At 42.7% G+C, this 12822-nt stretch overlaps 1 protein-coding gene across 1 annotated transcript in view; it reads left to right on the forward strand.

The window, feature by feature from the left end:
• The window catches only part of LOC122798379 (DENN domain-containing protein 3-like), a 1373701-nt gene that overhangs the window by 1190577 nt on the left and 170302 nt on the right, over positions 1 to 12822 (forward strand). The window lies entirely within an intron of this gene.

Below are 12822 nucleotides of genomic sequence, written 5' to 3' on the forward strand. Positions count from 1 at the left end.
TCTTTTTGCTGAGATTGAATGGAGGTCCACTGGATCATCCCATGTCAGGGCTAACAGTTCCAGGCCTAGACTTCAGGCACATGTTTAATATGTGGTGGCTCATGTCCATGGGGCAAGTATGGTATACCAGTAGTAATAGTTATGCTTTACAGCTCCAGGGTTTAGAGCTGGTTTGGTAGTTTTTTATTTTATTAATTTGTCACTCAGGTAAATATAGCAGACACAAGCCTGTTTTCAAATGTGACATTGGATAACTGTCCAGATATGACACATGCTTAGAACCACAGAGTAGGCAAGTGGAGGCTCACAGAATCAAATTCCAGACTACAAGACGATGCTCAGTAGCAGATCATAGCAGTAATCCTTTGATAAAGCAGTTTCTTTGGTTCTGACTTCCAGTCACTATCTAGAATTGGCTGTTCTCCTTGGGTCTGTGTGGATTTTCTCCTTATACTTTGGTTCCTGTCACCTCCTAGAAGCATACTAATTGATTGGCTTCACTGACCGATTCCTATATTATATTCATTCTTGCATTGTAGCCCATGCCATAGCTGGAAAGGGATTCATGGACAAGTCAGATGATCACCAGACATTAAATATATAAACAACTGCATGAGTGTGGGACCAAACCCTTAGGAAACATGGTCTAATTCCACTTCTGGGCTCAGGACAGGCCTTTCTCACTTGAGTTCCATCCTCTGCAGGTATGCTGCTAGGTCCATATCACCCAACATCCAATGTATGCACTTTTCTTGCACAGCTGTTCCTGTGATGGGGGTATAGGTTTACTTTTGGATATAGTGAAATCAAAGGCTGCTCCTACTCAGATTTCTGTGGAGGGTCTTAGGACCCAGAGGCCATTGCATCCAAAACTGAAATGGACAGTTAGTTTTTGCTGTCCTTCAGCTTCCCCCATCTCCACTTTTGGAAAGACTTTATAACTGATGAGGTTCCTTCAGTCCCCATTTTATTCTACCCAGAAATGTCTACATGATGTTAATGTAGAGAATAAGGTGGATTAGCCATGGGTCATCTCCCCATGGATCTACACATTAAGGGTGCCATTAATGCTGTTTGGAAGAACTATGCAATCTTTCAGCCCCCAGCTGGATGGAGTGAGTCCGTCACTAGACTTTGTGGCCAACTCCTTATGTGATATCCTCTGGCAAGCATAGATCTCAAAGAACACAACATGTTGATGCCTTGTCACCAGTCAGAGGTTCAAAAACTTAATCAGGTAGGTCAAAGAGAGTTTGCTTGTCTGCTACACTTGGGCTTTAAGTACTTAACACACATGGTTTTCTTCCAAATATGTTTTCACATATTGGAACACTGCACTCCAATCAGAAAGTAAAGGCTAGTGTCTCATGCCAGAGTTGGTAGTCACTGTGAACAACAGATCATTGCAAATACTCAACACTTCAGAACTGACAACTTCCATCTGTTGTTGCGGGCAAGTGGCAGAACAAACTTTTTTATCTGCTGTTGCTGGCAAGTGGCAGAATAAACTTTTTTTTAACTGCTGTTCCCCCTTAAAAATAATTTTATTTATGCGGTTAACAAATGTAAAATAAATAAATAAATTTAGGACACATCATTGCATCAATCTAAATCAGCTTGGTTGGCTTGAACTACCTAGCCTAATCCAGTATAACCAACTGATTATGGCCTATAAAATCCTCTATAATCCGGACAATACTCCTGCACTTAAAAATATTATCACCCCCTATAACAATCCTAGACCGCTTTGATCCTCTAACAAACTACTAATTCAGACTAGCAAAATTAATAACACAGCCGGTGACTCTCTCTTTGCAAACTCTGTAAGTAGATCCTGGAACTCACTTCCAGCTGATATTACCTTACTTTCCACCTTAGGTCAATTTAAAACTAGACTCAAACAACATTTGTCACTTAACTGGCTATGTCAATGTATCAAGCCTGGCTAACTTGAATGTGTAAAAATCTGTTAACCAGTTGACTGTGTAATTTAATTTAATCCTGACTTGTGCTCAGGACTAACTTTAACCTGTGGAACTTGTTTAACTTGCTTACTTATGTAATCTCTGTAAATAATCTGTATGTAATGCTGGTATTATGTAATGCTGTATCTGCTTACCCTTGGAGCTTTTCTCCCTGGGCCTCCGCTGAAAATGGACATGCATCCAGTCGGACTATCCCGGTCAACAAATGTAAAATAAAAATAAAATAAAATAAAAAAATTAATTAAAAAGAATAGAGTCTGGCTGGGCAAGTTGCCCATTTTCAGCAGAGACCCGAGGAGATAAGCTCCATAACAATAGTACAAAAAGATTACAAAAGTTATTAAAAGATTTACAAACAATATACAAAATGTTTGACAGTTGCCAACATTCACAATTGACAAAAAGGTGAATGTAAAACAGAAAACATTACATTTCTTAATCCTTATTACAGACAGTAATATGAAACTCATATATAACTAAAAACCATTGTGGTATTTTCATTTGGTAGAAGTAAGACAAGAAGATGGACCCCGGCCATAAATAAGCTATACAACAGAAGGAGGAAGCTACTACATAATAGAGCAAAATCCTAAAAAAGGGAAGGCATCTCTGATCAGTACTAGCAAGAAACTACGATCCCTCATAACAAAGGCCAGCTTCGAAAGAAAAATTGCCCAAGACGCTAAAGATAATCACAAGGCCTTCTTTAGTTATGTCAGGAATCTGGGTGGCAACTCCCAGATATGCTCTAAGTTAGTGCAAAACAGCAAAAAATACACTGAACCCACAGACATTGCCAACATCCTGGCAGAGAGGTTCAGTACAAACTTCTCCCCCTCAAAAGAGCAAATGTCTATCCCAACAGAATGTAGCCTCCCAGACATCACAGATGCACAGGTGAAAGCTACCCTCTCCAAAGCAAAAAACACAGCATCAATGGGAATGGACAGTGTCCCAGGCTGCGTCTTACACGAACTCAAAAGAACTAAACCCTCACATAAAGTCACTGTTCAAACTCAGCCTTACTACAGGATATGTACCCAAAGAATGGTGTACAGCAACAGTGGTCCCACTCCACAATGGTGGTGCCACAACAGACCCCAGAACTATCGCCCTATAAGACTGACTAGTCTCGTCTACAAAGCTATGGAGCGTATCATCATGGAACTCATAAACAAAGACATTGGGAACCTCCAGACACTGCACCCTACCCAATTCGGCTTTGTTAAGGGCAGATCTTGCCTCTTAAACGTAGTTGACTTCTTTGAAATAGTTACCAAGGCCATAGATGAGGGGAAGGTAGTCCACACAGCCTGCCTGGACCTCGCAAAAGCCTTTGACACAATACCCCACTCGGGCATCATAAATAAGCTTACTATGTCACAAGATGGGTTGCAAACTGGCTCAGGAATAGAACTCACATGGTCAGAATTGCAGGTGCCATGTCAGACTCTAAACCAGTTACAAGTGGCGTCCCACAAGGCTCAGTCCTGGGACCTCTCTTGTTTAGTATATACTTCTCCGAGGTACAGGCTAACACAGGAGGACTATGGCTGACCAAGTTTGCAGATGACTGCAAACTGGGAGCCATAATCGACTCTCCGACTGACACAAGCATCTTCCAAAATGGTCTCACAGAGACGGATACCTGCTGCCAGAGCCACGGCCTCAAGCTAAATGCCAAAAAGTGCATAGTCATCCCCTTTGGGAAAAACAAAGTGCCCCCAAATTACCACATAGGTGGTAATCCATTAAGTACGGAAGAAGTAATTAGGGATTTGGGGACCCAAGTAGATAGTAATCTCTCCTTTGACAATCACATTGCCAAAGTGGTTAGAAAGACCTTCTATGTAGCCCACCTTATCACGAAAGGGTTCACATCTAGATCAAGAGAGGTCATTGTGCCCCTCTACTCATCAGGCCCATAATTGAATACAATGCCCCATTTGGGATGTACCTTACCCGACACTTGCAGCAACTTGAGAGACCTCAGAAGTACCTCACCAAGAGGATCACGGGCCTTAAACAGTTGCCCTATGCAGTTCGACTAAAGAAACTCCAGCTCTACTCAGTTGCTTACCGCCTACTCAGAGGCGATCTATGCCTAACGTACAAAGCCATGTCTAACCCAGAATTAATGGACATGCTCCACCTCAGGAAATCCAAATCCCTTAAGAGCTACACACTCCAGGGACTTAAACCTCAGCACAGCAATAAATAGGACATGCTGGAGGGACAGATTCATATCCCAGAGGCTCCCCTCACTCTGGAACAGAATCCCAATTCATGTTAGGCAGAGCCCGTCACTGACCCTCTTCAAAAGAAATCTTGACGATTGGATGGGAGATCGTAAGTTTACCCCTGGGATCTCTTCTGTGTCCCTGCTAGACAGAGGCACAGTAAACTAACCTTAAAGGGCTATCTTCTGTGACCTACTATACAGAGGCACAGTTAAATCTAAATGGGAGACGAAAGCCAAACACACTGTGGCTAGGCTTATAAATGCCCTAGGGCAGATAGCCTAGTATCTACCTATGAACCTATAAGATAGAATAGAAAACATTTGATCGAAGGCATGAGAAACTAGCCAGGAGTATTACAAGGAGCATAGCCATTGCTAAGTAAGGTATTCCTTTAGGAGTTTTTTTAATCTATAACTATGTTTTTTTTATTTTTTTATTTTTTTTTAAGATATTCTGGGCTAATAGGTTCCACTGTTTGGCTACTTTGAAGGAGAAGAGAGTCACCAAAGTAATTTTGGGACTTTGTAACCTTGACTATGAGTTTATCAGATGAGCTAAGGGTCCTGGGGTTGGTATTTAGTTGCACTAGGTTGGAGAGTGCAGGGCAGTTTTCAGGTTTGTGGATAACAGAGTGGGCAGTGGTGAGCTGATCGAGCAATAACAGATTTTTTGATTTTGTTTGATTCGGTTAGCGAGTGTAGAAGGAGAGAGAGTTTGAACTTGGATATTATTTGTTGAAAAAAATCTGGATAGGAAGGAGGGTTGGGGGTATGGATATATAGTGGATGAACGATGTTAGTGTAGAGGTTAGAACAGATGTGAAAATGGATATTTGGTTTTGTATGGCATGTAATAATGGGGAGTGTAGGAGAGGGGTAGTGTGTTATGTTTGATGTGATGAAGGTAATGGAGCGGGAGGCTAGGTAGAGGGTAATGAGTAGGAGAGAGTTGCTCAAAAGAGTGGTGATAATGGACATGGTGAAATAGTAGGGAAATAGGAGAAACGTGGGTTGGTGTCTGAGTTTAGTAGAGAGAAAAATGTACTGATATAGTGATGGGGTGACTGTTATATGAGGGATGAAAATAATGGTTAGTGAGATGGGGGGAGAAAATGAAAAAAAATTGATTGCGGGTGTGTTGGATGAGGTAGCTGCAAGTTATAGGATAATGAGTTAGAAAGGTGTAGTTGGTGGAGTAGATTGATGTTCTTCATCTCCCATTGCTGCAGTCCTGACATAAGGGTATTCCGCTGCCCACCATCGGCCCGAATACCAAAGGGCTAGAACCGGTGTCGGTCATCGGCGCTCGAGACTGACATCAGTACGTGCCAGTACAAATGCGCATGACCGACGCCATAACCTCAGTCTTTCTTGCTGCATGGTCCCTAAGCAGAAGCAGCATTTGCAAGTGCCATTCGGCATTCTGGAATTGTCGGTTTTCGAGTTTCAGACCGGAGACCAAGTTGGGCTAAGTACCCCTTTGGGGACATTTTTGTCTTTTTCTTGCCTCAGTATTGACGGATGTCAGAAAAAGTTAATAACTGTATTTCTTGTGGGAAACAGATTCCTCATAGGGATTACCATTCACTCTGCATTCCTTGTTTAGGGCCTGAGCACGACGTTGTTGGGTGTCGCTTTTGTGCTACTTTTAACAAGCGTACTATTAAACGTCGGTTAGACTGTGCTAGGCTAGTGTTTGGTAAACGTTGTAATTATAACATGCCGTCGGATTCTCCGACGACTGGTTCTTCTAAGAAACGCAAAGAAAAGTATTTGCGGTCCAAACAGGATGAGGCGGCCACTCCGGACGCCGGTTCTGTAGTACCACTGGCTACTTCAGCGGCTCCTTCTGACAGTTTACCTGAGTCTCACGGGGAGCCTTTGTTACTGCAGGAAGTGGCTTCTCCTGTGTTAGGCCAGGCTGAGGGTGCTTCTCTGATGTCAGTGGTTCCCTCCCCTCATGGGGTAGTTAGGCCTCCTCCTTCTCATAGCAAAGCCCATTCTAAGTCTAAGTCTGCCCCTGTTGGTGCGTGTCCCCAGGGTCCAGCTCCTAGGCAGCACATGTTAAAGATGACTGAAGATTTGATTACTTTATATGCCCCCCCCTGCGAAGAGGCCCAGGGTAGAGCCAGAGTTGGAGGGTTTGGTTCAGTATTCCAGTGAGTCGGATTCCTCTGTAGAGGAACTTCAGGATTTCCCTCCCTATTCTGATTCGGAGGCTGAGGACTCTACTCCCTCTGCGTCCCCTCCAGAAGATTTTTCTTTCTCTGAGACTTTGCATTCCATGAGGGAACATTTCAAATGGGAGGGCCAGGATTATTCTGATTCCCGTAAAAGACTGAGAGAATTCTTGTTTTTGCCTCAGCATAGGCCCTTGGCTATTCCCCCTGTACTGGATGTTGTTCAGGATGTGTTTTCTGAGGCTGCCCTTAACCCAGATTCTCTGCCTCCTGCCCCGGTTAAACCAGACAGATACTACAGGGTTCCGGAAGCTCACAAGTACTTATATAAGAGTCCTAGGGCTGATCCAGAAACTATTACTCAAGGCCCCAAAGGGGTTAGGGCTTCTGTGGTTAAGAATCCAGTTCCTCTGGACAAGGATGCTAGGGCCCTGGATAGGTGGGGTAAAAAACTGTATACCTCTTCTACTTTGGCTATGAGAGCTTTAAATTGTCAGTTTCATATGCTTCGGTATCAAAATTATTTGCTGGGCCAATTGAAATGTAAAGTAGATGCTTTAGCTGAAGGTATTGAATGTAAGGAGCTTCAGGATTTAGTGTATGCTTCAGACCAAGTTGGTAAGCATTCTTTGAAGTGTGGTTTTGATGCTTTACAGGCTTCTTCCAGGGTGGCTGCTACTAGTTCAGTCATTCGTAGGCATGCTTGGCTTAAAGATCAGACCTTGTCGGAGCATGTTAAGGCTCGAATTATGGATGCTCCTCTACAATCTGATGTTCTTTTTGGTCCTCCAGTAGAGTCAGTTTTGAAAAAAATGGAGGAAAAAGCTAAGTCTATGCAGACAGTTAAGGATTTTTACAGGTTCAGCCCCTAAGTTCAGTAGGAATTGGCCTGCTAAGGGCTGGTCTTTCCCTCTTGGATTATCAGTCTAGGGGCAGGTCGAGGCGAGGTAGGGGTAGGGCTTTCTCTCAGGGCCCTGTTACTTCTAGGTCTTTGAGTTCTTCTACCCCTTCTGCTGGGGAGGGCAGGGGTCAGTCCTTTCGGAAACAGACCCAATGACCCGTGTCTTCAGCTGCCGGACTCTGCCTTGCTGGCAGCCCCTCTGGGAGGAAAACTGAGATTTTTCAAAAGGAATTGGCATTTGATTACCCAAGACAAATGGGTATTGGACATAATAAATCGAGGCTACAAATTTTATTTTCACACATTCCCTCCTTTCAAAGGTATGCCGGATGTGCCTCGTCAGCAAAAACTGGAAGCGCAGACTCAAATTTCTTCTCTGCTTCAGTTGGAAGCAATACAGGAAGTACCTTCTGCAGAAAGAGGTACGGGGTTTTATTCCCGTCTTTTCTTAGTGCCAAAGAAATTGGAGACCAATTCTGGACTTGTCCATTCTAAATACCTTTCTGGAAATTCCAAAATTCAAGATGTTAACACTGCAACAGCTGTTACCTATGCTGGGCAAAGATCACTGGATGGTGACTCTGGATCTCAAAGAGGCCTATCTTCACATTCCTATCAGGCCCAGTTGCAGGAAATTCCTGAGGTTTTGGAATGGGAATTTGCATTATCAGTTCTCTGCATTGCCCTTTGGCTTGTCTACTGCACCCAGGGTATTCACGAAAGTCCTGGCTCCAGTAATAGCTTTTCTCAGGCTAGCAGGAATTCAAATTTATCCTTATCTGGACGACTGTTTGATTCTGGCTCAAGGCAAGCACGAACTTCTTCAACATCTGCAGTATGTAATGACAGTTTTCAGATGCCTAGGGTATTCTGTGAACGAAATAAAGTCCAGTCTAGTACCCTCACAAGAGATGTGTTTTCTGGGTGTGAAACTGAATACAGCTGCTCAGATGGCATTTCTTACCCCGGACAAACAAAGGAATCTTCACCTATACTTCCAACAGCTATCAGTAATGTCCAGGCTGACTGCAAGGACAGTCCTTCAAGCCTTGGGGTTCATGGCATCTTGCATTCTAGTACTTCCCAATGCCAAACTGCATATGAGGAAGCTACAATGGTATCTCAAGAACGTTTGGACTCAACACTGCCACGATTTGGACACTGTCATTCGGATCCTACCTTGCATTCAGAGAGAATTTCTGTGGTGGGCTCAGGAATGTCACCTAAACAAGGGCTCTCTGTGACCCAACCAGAGGCAAGTCAGATATTAACGACAGACGCCTCGGAGTCAGCCTGGGGAGCTCAGTTCAGAGGAAAATGGATTCAAGACCTTTGGGCCCCAGAGCTACTTCACTTGCATATCAACATGAAAGAGATGCTGGCAGTTCAATTTGCTTTGGAGGGATTCAAAAGCCTACTTCAACCAGGACTGGTGTTGATTCGAACAGACAACACGACGGTCATGTGGTACATCAACAAGCAAGGGGGAACTCATTCTTACCCTCTTTGCAGACAAGCAATGCTGTTGTGGGAAACTGCTTTGAATCAGCACATCACTCTTCGAGCACAGTTTCTGCCAGGAGCACAAAATTCTTTAGCAGATGTTCTGAGCAGACAGATTGTGGATCCTCACGAATGGAAATTGGACCCTCAGGTATTCCTTCGGTTGACAATGGCTTGGGGAACTCCGGACATAGATCTGTTTGCTTCTCCTCTGAATTTCCAACTGCCACTGTTTTGCACAAGGCTATTTCATCCGAAAGCCTGGAAAGTAGATGCACTATCCTTCAGTTGGAGCAACCTTCACGTGTATGCTTTTCCTCCTTTGCCTCTTCTTCCACAGGTGCTGTTGAAAGTCAGGAGGGACAAGCCTTGCATGATCCTTATAGCACCGGATTGGCCTCGTCAGCATTGGTACCCTCTGTTGAGGAGCTTGATTCATGTACCACCTTGGCCATTGCCACAGATTCCTCATTTATTGTCTCAGGAGAACAATCATTTTCTCAATGTCAGGGTGCACTCCCTGCGCCTGACAGCCTGGCGCATTCTGTTTTAGAGAAGGAGGACCTTCAGCTCCCTCAACAAGTTTTGGATGTTATTTTGGAATCCAGGCGTCCTAGTACTCGAAAAGTTTATGCTGGTAAATGGAAGAGATTTTTTCTTTGGAGTTCAGCTAAAGGCTTTGATGTCGAATTGCCTAATTTGAGTTGTACATTGCAATATTTGACTGTTTTATTGGACAAGGGTTTGTCCTTCTCTTCTGTAAAAGTGCATGCTGCAGCTATTTCTGCTCTCTATGATTGTGACCCTCCTTTATTTTCACATCCATTGGTTAAACAGTTTCTTAGAGGGGAAAAGAATATCAGACCCCCACGGAGAGCTCCTACTCCTACCTGGGATCTTAATTTTGTTTTGGAAAAGCTGACTCTGCCTCCTTTTGAACCTGCAGCTACAGCTGAATTGCAGTTCTTGTCTTGGAAGACTGCTTTTTTGTTTGCTATTACTTCTGCTAGAAGGGTATCTGAATTACAGGTCCTCGTGGCAGTGGAACCTTTTCTGATTTTTCACAATGACAGGGTTTCCTTACGTACTAATCCTACTTTTCTGCCTAAAGTGATTTCTAATGTGGCATTGAACCAGTCTATACATTTGCCTACTTTTTATGCTAACCCCCAAAATGATGGGGAAAAAGTTTTGCATTCTTTGGATGTACATAGGCAGTTGAGGTATTATTTGAGCAGAACCAAAGAGTTCAGGAGTTCTCAACAATTATTTGTTTCTTTTGCTTTGACTTCACGAGGGAAAGCTGTCTCGAAACAAACTATTTCCAAGTGGATTAGCCATTGTATTGCTTTTTGTTACTCTCATCATGGTGAGGATGTTCCAGTTGGGATCAGGCCTCATTCTACTAGGGCTACGGCCACTTCTACTGCTTTTTGAGAGGGGTAGCTACTAAAGACATTCTAGAAGCAGCTACTTGGAGTTCTGTACATACCTTTACAAAGCATTATCATTTACCTCTTTATTCTAGGTCTAGGGCTGGGTTTGCCACTGCAATCTTACAGGGCATGTCAGCAGCTCCTACTGCTATTTAGTTGACCAGCCTCCCTTTTTTCCGTTGCTCTGGGATTCTACCCTTATGTCAGGACTGCAGCAATGGGAGACGAAGAACATAGTACAGTTTTGTACCTACCATAAATGTAGATGTTCGAGGATCTCCATTGCTGCAGTCCAATTTTCCCTCCCTCCTTCCCCCTTTTTCTTTTTAGGTTGAGGTTTGGGTGGTGTTTTTTGCATTCTGACGTCTGAGGCAAGAAAGACTGAGGTTATGGCGTCGGTCATGCGCATTTGTACTGGCACGTACTGATGTCAGTCTCGAGCGCCGATGACCGACGCCGGTTCTAGCCCTTTGGTATTCGGGCCGATGGTGGGCAGCGGAATACCCTTATGTCAGGACTGCAGCAATGGAGATCCTCGAACATCTACATTTATGGTAGGTACAAAACTGTACTTTTCTGGACTGGGCTTGGCTCAATCAGTAAAAATTCTAACAGAAAAAGGCTATGTTACTAGTAAGAAAAAAAGAGGTTTTATTGTGTAGTACTATCAGGAAATGTCTTAAAGCAGGCTTACTCCAGCATTTAACAGACATAAGTTTGATGAAAACCACCAGATTTTAAGAATGGGGGGGTTCCTTGCTGCCAAGCTGCTTCCCAGTGTACCAACTCGCTAAAAAGCAGATAAAATATACTTATTTAAGGTATTAAGACTTAAAAAACTAAGCCAACATACTTTGTAGAGAGAAAAAACGATGTTGCAAGGTGAGAAATAACAGAGCTGAATGAGCGATTTTCGTTGCAGTTTATTCAGTATGCAGGACTTAACAGTACACTGGCAGTATGGAGAGAAAAAAGACAAAGCTTGGCTGTTTGCTGAGGAGAGAAAAAATAAAAAATTGTTATCAATTATGATGTTTAGCACACAAAAGATAGATGGTATTTTAGAGAGGACAGAAAGAGAATCTCAAACAATATTGACACAGACTGTTGAGAGACTACCACATTATCATTCACTCTAGCACAGTAGTTCAAATGCAGTGCTTCACAAAATTTAGTGTTAAAATGTTGCTAAAGTTAGGAATAAATATACTTAGAAAAAACATAGTTAATACAGATGTGCAAACAGGGCAAAAAAAAGATGGTTACATTCATCTGAACATAGAACACATGGCCACAGCTAGACAGCACACTATTATACCTGTTGCAGTGAGCATTATATACTGAAGCATAATTGAAATCTATGACAAGAAAAAAAAATATGAAGTCACTAAGAGGAGGTAAAACATTTAACAAACAATTGCATTAACCAATGAATAAAACATACAGCAAGATAGCTTGATCTGCTGTAAGACAGCTAAAACTACAGAGTATAATCAGGCAATCTTGATGATTGGATGGGAGATCGGAAATTCACCCCGGGGATCACTTCTGTGGCTCTGCTCAACAGGAGTACAGGAAAATAATTTTCTTGGGTCACGAAAGCCAGGGTACCGTTTGGCTAGGCTTATATAGGCCCTAGGGCCAATAGCCTAGTACCTACATATGAACCTATAAGGTATATAGTGCAGCATTTACAATTAGAGAGTCTTAAAACACTGAGCAGGCAGCAAGCCAACAAGTCTAAGTAGCTGTAATCATAAAACTACTGCAGTTGAATCAGACAATGTATGCAGTGCAGCATTTACATTAGTGAGTTTTGAAACACAGAGCAGGCTTCTAGTCAACAAGTCTAAATAGCTGTAATCACAAAATTATTTGAACCAGGCATAAAGAAAACAGTGCAGTATTTACATAATGAGTTTTAAAACAAGAGCAGGCCTGTAGTTAACAAGTCTAAGTAGCTGTAATCACAAAAAATATGTCAAGTATAAAACACTTAGAGAGCAAACTGAGAAATACAGTGAACGAGTCAGCAGCAAGGAATAAAACTGTTTGAAAATGGAGCCTGTAGTCCCAATAGGTAATATCACTTCCTCCAGAGGTCTAATTGGTGGGATGGGGGTTGAGAGAGTTTACAGCACTCTGTGTAGGCGTGGCTAGAGCCAGGCACAGTCCAGAAACAATCAGTAAAAAGTCTAACAGAAAACATTTCAGAAAAGACACGTTTTACTTTAAAATGTTGCTGCCTCTGAGTTTTAAATGCAGCCTCTTTGTTGTGATGTCTTTCTCACAGCAGCAGAAACGGATTGGCTGCATGTACAGCGCATCTCATTTCTTACCCCATTTACTTACATCATCACAGAGAAAACAGTGTGGAATGAATTTTCAGTTGTACCATAATGATGTTTAAGAAAATAAGACATTTCTTTTTTTAAGTTACATTGTATAATAGCAGTGTACAAGGCAGTGTTGTGAGTACTTAGTATTTTACCCATGGTGGGGAGGCTCTAGTGTAGTCACTCAGGATAAATTTTCGTAACTGCAAAGTACCTCCCTCCATGGATAAAGTTTGATA

Source organism: Protopterus annectens, chromosome 3.part1 (assembly GCF_019279795.1).
Source record: "Protopterus annectens isolate FY-2018-M chromosome 3.part1, PAN1.0, whole genome shotgun sequence".
Classification (NCBI taxonomy): domain Eukaryota; kingdom Metazoa; phylum Chordata; order Ceratodontiformes; family Protopteridae; genus Protopterus; species Protopterus annectens.